The sequence below is a fragment of the Diceros bicornis genome, chromosome 29 (genome assembly GCF_020826845.1).
Source record: "Diceros bicornis minor isolate mBicDic1 chromosome 29, mDicBic1.mat.cur, whole genome shotgun sequence".
Classification (NCBI taxonomy): domain Eukaryota; kingdom Metazoa; phylum Chordata; class Mammalia; order Perissodactyla; family Rhinocerotidae; genus Diceros; species Diceros bicornis.
This window is the reverse complement of record NC_080768.1, coordinates 25,532,934-25,544,443: the sequence shown is the minus strand read 5'-3', so window position 1 is coordinate 25,544,443 and position 11,510 is coordinate 25,532,934. Positions and strand designations below refer to the sequence as shown.

At 45.5% G+C, this 11,510-nt stretch overlaps 1 long non-coding RNA gene across 1 annotated transcript; it reads right to left on the bottom strand.

The window, feature by feature from the left end:
• Positions 1–2,226: 2,226 nt before the first annotated feature.
• On the bottom strand, positions 2,227–9,671 carry LOC131393987 (uncharacterized). Its single transcript, XR_009216031.1, has 3 exons — positions 9,586–9,671; positions 7,729–7,871; positions 2,227–2,438 (listed from the first exon to the last, which is right to left on the bottom strand). It is a non-coding gene; the product is annotated as an uncharacterized LOC131393987 (long non-coding RNA).
• Positions 9,672–11,510: the final 1,839 nt, after the last annotated feature.

Genomic DNA, 11,510 nt, shown 5'->3' with positions numbered 1-11,510 from the left:
CTTCCAGATGGAATGCTCCCATCTCCACCCAATACACACTCTCTACCCCCTCTCTGCTCTCTCGTTCTCCCTGGCATTGATCACTAGATAGGCCACATCTTTTCCTTGTTTATCTTGCCTATTGTCTGTCTCCCTTTCTCTAGGATGTCAGCTCCATGGGCGTAGTGCATCTTCTCTCAACTTTGTCCCCAGAACCTAGCACTCAAGTGTTCTTTAAATATCAGTCAAATCTTGCAAGAAAAAGACACACTTCCTGTTTTCAAGGGACTCGCGATCCAGCGGGGGAAAGTGACCTCCAATGACAGTGACAGGTGCTACGCTTGAGGTGTGCAGAACGTGTTAGCAAAAGCACCGAGGAGGGAATGACAGAGGAGGTACATTTGAGCAGAGAATCCAGGAGCAGGAAAAGTGGACGAGTGACAGGGACATCATGTCCTGATGTGCCTGAACTGTGCGACGCCGGTGGAGGCGGGAATGGCTGAGGCCAGACTGTAAAAGGTCTTGAGGAGAGCATACTAAAGAGCCTTAACTGCAATCTGTAGGACAGTGGTTTTCAAACTGTCCCCTTAAGAGCCCAAGGGCTTCACCTCTGCCAGTACACTTGATGATGGAGGGGAGGCAGGATGGCAAAGTGTGTTCTAATCTCCACCCTCCCACACCCCTGTTTCAAACAGAGCAGGCCAGCATTAGCTATTTTATACATTGTGTTCTGACTAGCCCTTCTTCTGAAGGTTGTATTCCACGGCCAGAATTTTGAAAACCATCTCTGTTGGCAATGGAAGCAGTGGCCTTACAGAACCATCAAGTCCACGCAGAATCAATCATTTCTTTTCACCTGGAGGCCACCTGTAAAAATGTACAGGTTTTCTGGATCAGCTTCAGCAGCAGTGGGGGATAGAAACCAACCTTGGACTCTGGGTAGGACTCAAACTTGATCAAGGCCCAGCAAAGGGTAGCGATACAGCAGCGCTGCCCTCCACAGAGAGAGCAACTCCGCTTCCTCGTGGCACACCTGGGATTAGCTCCTGTGGCAATCCCTGCTTCCCGAGAGATAAAGCAACTTGCCAAGGACACACCCTCATTTAGTGGCACAGGCGGGGTCAGCTCTCCTGACTCTGGTGATCTCAATGCATTGTGTTTTGTTTGTTTTGTTTTTTGTTTATTGCAGTAACATTGGTTTATAACATTGTATAAATTTCAGGTGTACATCATTATACTTCTATTTCTGCATAGATTACATCACGTTCACCACCCAAATACTAATTACAACCTATCACCACACACATGTGCCGAATTATCCCTTTCGCCCTCCTCCCTCCCCCCTTCCCCTCTGGTAACCACCAATCCAATCTCTGTCTCTATGTGTTTGTTTATTATTGTTGTTATCTATTACTTAATGAAGGAAATCATACGGTACTTGACCTTCTCCCTCTGACTTATTTCACTTTGCATAATACCCTCAATGTCCATCCATATTCTCACAAATGGCTGGATTTCATCGTTTCTTATGGCTGAGTAGTATTCCATTGTGTATATATACCACATCTTTACCCATTCATCCCTTGATGGGCACTTAGGTTGCTTCCAAGTCTTGGCTATTGTGAATAACGCTGCAATGAACACAATGCATTGTTTAAAGCCCTAAACCAGCAGATAACAACAGTCCAACGCACAGCAGGACTGTGTGAAGTAAGAGCACAGAACCGGGTGGGGTGGGGGTAAAGGAGGGGAGGTGGGGGGGGCAGAGTGGGGGCGAGGAGGCATCCCTGCTCCCTGGATTTTGGCCAAATTCGCTTCCTTATCTGCAAAGCAAGAGAAACTCCTGCTCTGAGACCCCTGCTACCTCTCCTTTTGTGACACTTTGTTTTCAAAAGTATAACATGTACAAATGTGCCAGATTCCCATTTTCTGTCAATATCTAGAAAGATGCGCCTAAAGTCAGGAAAGGAGGTTCTTTTCTTCCCAGTAGCATACCTATATCTTAAAGCGCTGACCTTCAGGAGTCCGCGCGGTCCTTAGGTGGCGCAGAGCGAGCTGGCCCGGCTCTCGGCTACGTGACTGCGCGCTCGCCGCGCCCCTCACGGCCCGGGACGCGCCCCCACCCCTGGCTCGGCCTCCTGGCGACCTAGGTAGGGCGGGTCCGTCCACCCCCAACTCCTCCTCCTCCCCCCCCCCCCCCCCGCTCCATTTCCCTCTCCCTCCCCCTTCTCCCTCCTCCTGCCCCTCCCCGCGCCAAAGGGAAGCGCCGCGCGCAGCCCGACGCACGTCCAGATGCAGGCTTCCGTGTCCTTTCTCCATCCAAGACGTGCGCGGTCACCGCCGCTCTTGGAGCCTGGGCTTCCTCATTCTTAGACTGAGGACTTAGGGAGGCTCTCTGAGGGTCCTTCTTCCAACTCTAAGGTCTGAGGCTGTGGTTTCACCAATGTTGCTTTTCTAGTCTGCACAAATTAATGAGACCGTGTCTGTAAAGGGCCCTGAGTTCCTTGGGATAAAAATGCTGACTGAATTTTGTCACCCATTGCTTATAAAATCCACTAAAATAGCATTTTAAAATCAATGTTCATTTAGATGTAATAACCATAACAACACTCCTATAGAGCTTATTAATCACTTTAAACGTCAGGCTGAGATCCGAATCAATTCAATTTTACAGATGAAATTAACATTGTTTCTTATAATATTAATCATTACTGAAAGTAATACATTTTTAATGAAAAACATAAATTGCTAATCTATACATCTTTATATCTACATCTGTATCTACATCTATATATATCTGAGAAACTCCTTCTTCTGGAGCCGTTTTCAAGGAATGCTCCGGATCTGACCTTAAACAAGAGGAAAGGGCAAAGCGATGTTATCTTTTAGGTCAGGAAAATAAACAGAGTTTTCTATTTTTTTCCCTCTTTTGTAAGCAGTGACATTTGAGAGGTTTCTCATCAGCAGCTTTCTGCCAGTGCCTGAAAATTATCTGACTTGAGCCTAACCAAGGGTGCGGCAATCTGGGGGCGCCTTCCTTGTGCTCTAAACAGTATGTTGTGGGGGGACAGAAATGGGGGCTATAAGGTTTAGGGAAATATCTTACTCCTCATTTATTGGTTGTGTTGCATGGTCTCCCTGCCCCCTGAAAACGGTGAGGATGGTAGAAAGGAACGAGATTTGGTGGCCTCTGCTTTCTCCCGTTGTGAGGCTTGGCTGGTGTCCAAGGAACCCCAAGAACCCATAGAGGTCAAGTTGCGTAACTGGTCTGGGATGGGAGTGGTAAGGGTGGTACAGGAAGCTCATCTGCAGAGCCCCTTCTTACTGTGCAGTTTAACCAGGCCTACACCTAGGAGATACAGTGATTCTCTCTGTCTTATATACTGTGTTAAGGCTCCAAAAAGGTACCTCAAGTAACACAGCTAGGAAATGATACCACTGGTTTACAAACCCGTCTATGTGAGCTCCAACTTCGGTACTGTCTCCTTCTATTCCAAAGACCCAGACTTCGTGAATGTTCTTAGCCCCATCAGAGGGATGGTCCTGGGATGGCAGAGACTTCCGTGGGAATGAGATTGTGGGTATCTCTAATCTACCGTGATCTGGCTCCAAAGCAGTGGGATTATTGAAAACAGGGCGACACAGCAAGAGTTTGCAAACTATTGTCCATGAGCCAAATCCAGCCCACGTAAGGCCAGCCAGTTAAGACTGGTTTTCATATGTTTTAATGGTTGGGGGGGAAAAATTATGATGTAAAAATTTATGAAATTCAAGTTTCTATATCCATAAATAAGGTTTTATTGGCACACAGCCATGCTCAGTGTTTGCATATTGTCATGGCTGCTTTCATATTGCAAATGCAGAGTTGCGTACACTTTATTATTATTATTTGTGGTAATTATGTTCTATAAAGTCATGAGGAATACTGAATTAGCAAATACTGAACCATTGCTCCTAAGAGAAATACAGCGTTAGGTTCATGCAAGCCTCTGTCACATATCAGTTCATAACTTTATTTTTTGTGTGTTTCAGTTTAAAGAAACTTTATTTTAATATATATTGCTTATTCATTAACATTGAACTCATGGCTGATTGCACAGTAACTCATGTTTGGACAAAACTTGTCTAACACACAAATTTTCCTCTTTTAAGGCACATCACAGCCTTCTTGCTCATTGGAAAACTAGACAGCACTTCAGCACTATGCTTCAGTGTCATTTTAAACAGCAAAATCACTCAAAAGGCAAAAACCATAATACTAAATAGTTCTCAAAAAAGATACTTGGGTACAGTATGAGAGCAGAAACAAGAAGGCAGAATGTCACCTTGCTCAACCTCACAGCTGGGAACAAGGCGTCAGGCAACTCACATTTTTCACTGCTCTGCACATGTGCATGGATGACTGCACGGACACCAGAAGTATTGATTTGGGGGTTACAAATTTAAGTGAGTAGGTGAATTCATAAAAACGGAATCCAAGAATAATGAAGATTGACAGTACTTGCAACAGAGACCATTTGGACAGCAAAATCTAAAATATTTACTGTATGGCTCTTTACAAAAAAAGTTTGCCAGCTCCTGCTATACCATATTCTCAGCCTTCCCCCAGAAGAGTGAAACAGGCATAAAGAGACTGATTGTTCCATAACAGTATCCAAAGTACAGGGAGCACATAAAGGAGAGCAAAACTAAAATCAGTTATGAGATCAAGAGACTGGGAGCTCCCATAACTGAATGCGGAGAGAATTTCAAAGTGGTCAAAGTTTCAATGTCTTCCCGTCGCTGATCTGGTTTTCATTCAACCAACATTTGTCTAGTACCTTTTGATTTGCCTGGGTCTATGCTGAGTGTTGTGAGCCATTCAGAGTTACTAGTTTACTTAGTAACACCGTTCCTTGGTCGGTGTGTTGAGAACTTAAGTAGTGGAGGGTACTTAGAAGGAGAGAAGACTTGAAACAAAGGGTCTGGCCAATTTATAATTTGGATAATCAGTCTCTGAAACAGATTAGTTGAAACACTTTGTTTGCTTGTTATGACTTTCTAATTTCCAGAAAGAGTTTGAGACAGCTCACAACTGAAGCACATATGCTAAAATCAGGAGGAGGGAGAAGGGCAGGGTTAAGTGAGCAGGTCTGAGAAGGAATACAGTACAAGCAGGCAGGCGGGAGAGGCCGTGGAATTGTTACATTGAGTTTCAAATTGGATTCTGAGGTTCCCATCTCAAAAAACTAGGGCTAGGCCGGGAGAGAGCAAGTCAGTTCTGAGAGCAAACTCCAGAGAAAGGGCTTTCTGAGCTGTTAGGGGTAAAACAGTTTTCTGATGTGAGGTTTCTTAGAGCAGAGCCAGGAGGTAGAGAGGGCCAAGCTCCGCAACCCACACAGATCCAAACCAAACGCTCAACTGCTTCCTGCCCTGGCTCTTGGGGCTTCCCTGGTGAAAATGCAACTCTGTATTTTCTTCGGAACCTAAATAATAAATATCTGAGTATTTACTTTTCTGCTGTCTGGCTGTACCAAAGAAAGAATCTAAAGTGCCAAGAAGAGTGATGGACTGAAGAATTCTGAAATAGCCCTTCCCAGGGAGCCCCTTCTCACCCAGCCTTCGGATAAGTTGGAAGGCATCAGTTCAATGGCTTAGAGAGACCATATTTTGTGTTATTAATTGAGGCGCAATCCATAGACTCTAGAAATATTCGACTGCTGTGAAGGGTGAAGGACTGGCAGGCAAAGCTAGCAAGTTCTTTCAGGAAATAGATTGGCGTCCACCCTCGCCATGAACAAGTCACAGCTTTATTCTACAGAGAAGGCTAGAGGTGATTTCATCCTGGAAGATTTTCAAAGTCTACCATCCCTTGAAAAAATTCCAGCAATGCTTACATTTGTAGGGGCAGAAAAATCGTGTTTCTCCTAAGCCCGTTGTGGAGACTGGTGTGGTGTACCTGACGTCCCTTTGTGTTTACCCTGATCCTTAAGGCTAGGTGACCTATTTCTTCTTCCTACTTCTTTACATGGAGACAGAGGCTCAGACAGATTAAGAACTAGAGCCTAGACTTCTGATCCCGCTTAATTTTTCCATTCATCATGTCCTATTACTCCCAGCCACCAGTGCTTAGTGATATCAAAAGTAGAGCCATGTGTGGAATATTAAGGAATAGGCTGTGTGCTGGATAACAGCTGCGGAATCTTGCTTGCTCTCTGCCCCACAAACACACACACTGCAGAACTGTCAGCTCAGCCTGGACACAAACTGATATAATTCTTAAGCGCTGTGGTGTGGGCTTGAAAATCCTTGCAGGGGGTCAGAATTCATCCTAGCCACCGGAAGAGCTAGCAATCCACCTTAGCATTTGATCTGATGAAGTGGATTTCACTTGAGGAGTATGATGCAGTGAGTCATTGAACTGGGTATCTCTGCATTGAAACCCACTCCTCCTCGCTCCCTCCCCCACCCCTACACTCCAGCAGGAGCCTCTGCGGGTTTCTAAGCAGCTCTGTATACCTGAGACCGACCAGGTGCTAAAGATAATGCTAAAAAAATGATCAGACCAGTAGGTTGTAAGCCCTTTTCATGTCAAGGATTAATTTGACGGGATTTGTCAAGTCCAGAGGTCTCCTCCTGGCTTGTTGGAATTACAGACTCCCCTTGTGGACTAGGCTGGAGAATCTCAATCTGAAACCACATCTTTGAGCTGGGATGCAGCCCCCTCCCATGGTCCTAGAAGTTGACATTTGGAAGCACTTAAAAGGCACTGGGAGGTGCCGCAGCCCTTTGACCTCATTACATGTTTTTATTTTTTTCTCCCCAGATTGTTGCAACCAAATTGCTTCTAGAGGTGAGGCTTTCGGCAAAGATAAGGGGGTGTGAGGAGAGGCTGGTTATCTGGGAAGAGAAATATAGGATGGAAAACAGAGGGTGGTGATTAAATTACATAATACATTTCCTGTCTATTACCATCTGACAGTTGAAAGATTTTAAAGGTAGCTTTCCCCCAAATGCTTTTTCAGCCTAGATTTCTATTTGTTCGTGCTGAGTGAAATAAATATCTTAAGACTGCCGCTTGTTATGTTTTAAAGCAGAGGTGCGTGGGTAGGTGAGTAGGTGAATGACTCAAGAAGTCAGCTAATATACGCTCACAGCTACCAGGACACACACAAAACAGAGTCCCAAGAAAACTGTTGGAGTCATTTAAAGTGGAGACATGGAAGGCAATTACATCCAGCTCTGGTAAAGCCATAGACAACTGAGATCTTAATTCCCAAGGGGGAGAGACACACCTTGTGAGCATTTGAAGTAGAATCTTACTCTTGCCATTTACTGGAAAGAAAGAAAGGGAAGAGCCAGCATCCGATGCAAATGCTTTTGTCCATCCTTGCCCTAAGAAAAATTTCCTCCAAGCTCCACTAGTCTTAACTCTGAGGATAAATGCTTATTTAGATGTATTGTCTCACAGAGTCCACATGGATAATGAGGAGAGGAAAGATATCCACCTCCAGTTCCTTTCCACTTCCTGCATCTGGCATTGAGGGGGCATTCATAGGGCCCTCAGTATACGCTCTCATGGATTGTTAGATTTCTGTCTCCCCAGTGAGATGGAGGCTCCAAGTCAGCAAGAACGAAATCTGGTGTTCATTGTGTCATCCTAGAGCCCTGCTTATGGTAAGTGTTTGGAAAGGTTTGCTGAGGGATGGTCTAGAGGAAGAGGTTCCTTTAACCAGCAGACCCAGACCATGAGGTGGCCCTCCTCCTCACCATTTCCTGAGCCCGGAGCTGGAGCTCTTGTGGTAGGAGATACAGGTCCTTTCTCCTCTGTCTTCAAAGGCAAGTCTTGTTGTAAAGCAGATTGTCTCTGCTCTCCTCCTTGTTTTTTTGGAGCTCTGGAAATAGGCCAGGCACTGTGTTGGGGGTAGAGAGGGAGTAAGGTAATGTTTGCCTCTAAAGAGCAGACTCAACCCAAACCAGAACACATCGGAACAGAACAAAACACAAACCCAGACAATGACAAAATCATGTGGCAAATCAGAACCCAGAGGAAGGACACTTCGCCCACCCTGGGGGGCTTCTTAGAATATCTCCAAGGATGACTTGGAGTGAGCTGGGCAGGATTTACAATTCTCCACTCATCTCTTTCACAAAAGTGTTGGGAAATGTGAGCAGGCAGGACCTTTTGGTCATCTCAGGACATGCCTGTGGCACTGCTGGGTGGCACCCAGCTCACTAACAAGGACAGTGACTAAGAGCAGAGCGCTCACTGTGGGTTCCCAAACTCTTCACCACCCAGGATATTGTTTTATTTGGTTTTGTTTGTTTTTCAATCCTCAGAGACTTCACGTTTTGAAAACTGATGTCTGTCAATTAAAGTGCATGGATTAAGCAAACCTAATTAGTTTTCTCCTTATAATTTATCAAAAACTCATATAACCATCAATTGAAGCTTCTGATTATAACAAGATAGCAAATGCCACTACACTGGGGAGGCTGTAATTCCTTATAAAATCAACAAAGCATCTTAATTAGTTTGTACAGACTTATTGTGCTAAGACATGATTTGCATTCACCTTTTCTTGTCTTTGTTTTTTAAAAATATTGAAGTAGCAACCAGTTCTTTATTACGGTAAACACTAACATTGCGAATCAGAGGCTGTGTCTGAATATCAGATAGTCTAGGGCAATTTCTGACTTTTTTATTGATGTGCACACTTATTCTATTTAATTAAGGTTTTTGGTTGCCACCAGTCACTCTTTTTTCCATTCCACTTCTCCAGGAAGCCTCCAGCCCCTTAGGGAAGGGATTCATAAACAAAATTCATTGTTTCCAATAAGCTAGGGAATTCAGGAACCTAAAACATCAAGTTAAGAAAAACAACCCTTAGGGGCCGGCCCCGTGGCGCAAGCCGTTAAGTATGCGCGCTCCGCTGCGGCAGCCTGGGGTTCGCAGGTTCAGATCCCAGGCGCGCACCGACGCACTGTTTGGCGAGCCATGCTGTAGCGGCGTCCCATGTAAAGTGGAGGAAGATGGGCACAGATGTTAGCCCAGGGGCAGTCTTCCTCAGCAAAAAAAAGAGGAAGATTGGCAGATGTTAGCACAGGGCTGATCTCCTCACAAAAAAAAAAAAAAAGAAAAACAACCCTTAAGTTCTTGATAGTTATCAAAGACCCCATCTCCCTATTCCACGGCCCTGGAATCTTTTATAAGGTGTCCTTCAGGAATGGGTCAGCACTCTGTGGGGCTGGGACAGCATGGGTGGGGCCTCTCTGGTCTTCCCCAGGCCAGGATGTCTCCATGGTTTCAGCTACCATTTACCCTTCCAAATCCACGCCTTAGACCAGGCTTCTCTGGGGAACTCTTGTCCCATATTTCCATCGCCTGTGGGACAGCTCTACTTACACACCCTGCAGAAGCCTCAATGCACCCACAATTTACCTCACCATACTTTCCCATCCTCATCTCAAGTCTGTTTCTGCTCCTGAACTGCTTGTCTCAGACAGCAGCAGCATCGCCCTCCGTGCAGACTGTGGAGCTGTGGTTTGGAGTGCAGTCTTTATCTCCAATCTCTCTCATTCCAAAAAGACTGTCACCAAGCCCTGTTGATTCCACCTCCTAATTACCTGTTTCCAATGCCTCCTCCCGTTTCGTCCCTATGGCACTCTCTTGGTTCTGGCACTCATGATCTCTTGTGGGTATTACTGCGATGGACTCGGTACTGCTCTCCCCACTCAAGCCCTCCTACTGAATCTACCCTCCACACCACCTGTAGACTTTTCCTTGAAAAAGTCAGATCTACTGCTCCCCTCCTCAGAAGCTTTCCAAAGCTTCCCATTGCCTGTAGGGTGATATTCAAATTCCTTAGAATGGTATGCAAGGCCCTTCTCAATCTCACAGGTGCCTGCTTCTCCTGGCCCTTCTCCTGCCACACCTTCCAGAACAGAACACCCTCCTCCAGCCGTGCAGAACCCTCCCTGCTTCCTCACCAAGCGAGACCCCTCCAGGCTGCCCAAGGTCGCCTCTGCCTGGAATGCATTTCCACCCTCTCCTGTCTGTCATCCTTCAACACCCAGCTCAGATGTCGTCTCCTTCTCTGGGCCTCTGGGTGGAGTCTCCCCTACGCACACTTTATTGCAATTATGTCTGTGTCTGTCTCCTTGAGAAGACTATAAGTTGGCCGGCCCCATGGCTTAGCGGTTAAGTGCGCGCGCTCCGCTACTGGTGGGCCGGGTTCGGATCCCGGGCGCGCACTGACGCACCGCTTCTCCAGCCGTGCTGAGGCCGCGTGCCACATACAGCAACTAGAAGGATGTGCAGCTATGGCATACAGCTATCTACTGGCACTTTGGCGGAAAAAAAAAAAGAGGAGGATTGGCAATAGATGTTAGCTCAGAGCCGGTCTTCCTCACAAAAAAAAAAAAAAAGACTATAAGCACCTCCAACTCAAGAGGGGTGATTTATACTTCCATGGCTTTCCTCTGTTGGTACATAGTAGGTACTCAACAAATGTTTGTTGAATGATTAACCAAGTAAAAATCTAGGGCCAAGGCTGCTGAATTCTAGAGACTCCATAAGGAAACAAAGGTGGTCAGGCCTTCACCACCTTGCTCATGGGGTCTGGCCACCCAAGCTTGGATGGTATTAATGTTAATTAATATTAATCTTATGAGTATATATAGTTTATTTTAAGCATGTGTTTAAACTAGGAAAGAATAAGAAACAGACATCAGAAGTAATAATACTTACAAAGTGCTTACTATGCATCAGGCACGGTTCTAATGTCTTTACTATTATTATCTCTATTTTACAGATATGGAAACTGAGGTTAACAATTTCCGTGAGATCACACAGTTAGTGTAAATGGTGGTTTGACCTCTGAGAATCTGAGGTCTGGCTCCCACCTGCTGCATAATATGACCTTTAGTATAATAATAAAAGCAAAAGCTAACAGACCCTGAGTGCTCACCACATGCCAGGTTCCATTCTAAAAGCTTTATATGATTTATCTGACAGGAACCCTGACAACTGAACCCATAAAGCAGTGTTTTATTTCCTCATCTGTAAAATGGGATAATAATGCCTCCAACCTCATAGGTTTGCAGTGACGATTGATAAGATAATACATGGAAAAACTAGAATTGTGCAGACCTACTGCTTAAATGAACCATTACTCATGCAACCCGGTGCCTACTCACAGCTTTGGGAATGACGATGGGGAAAGTGGAAGTGACGCCACTGGCTGGCAGTGACAAAGGCACCAGCCCTAGGAAAGTCAGAGGGAAAGTCACACCAGAACCCGTTGATGGAGGTGAACTCAGAGAGAAATGGCTGACACTGAAATGCTCCTCTACTATTTTACTGGGGAGAAAAACTGAAGCCTCTCCAGAGTGACTGCTCTCATCCAAACATGAGTTCTAGCCCATTTTTTGCTGTTGTTTAAAACCTCAGGGCAGTCACAGCCTCTCTGCCCGTGCTTCCGCTTCTGGAAAATTAGATGCGTGGATTCAGCCGTCTTGAAAGTCCCATCCAGTTCAACGTTCTCTGATTC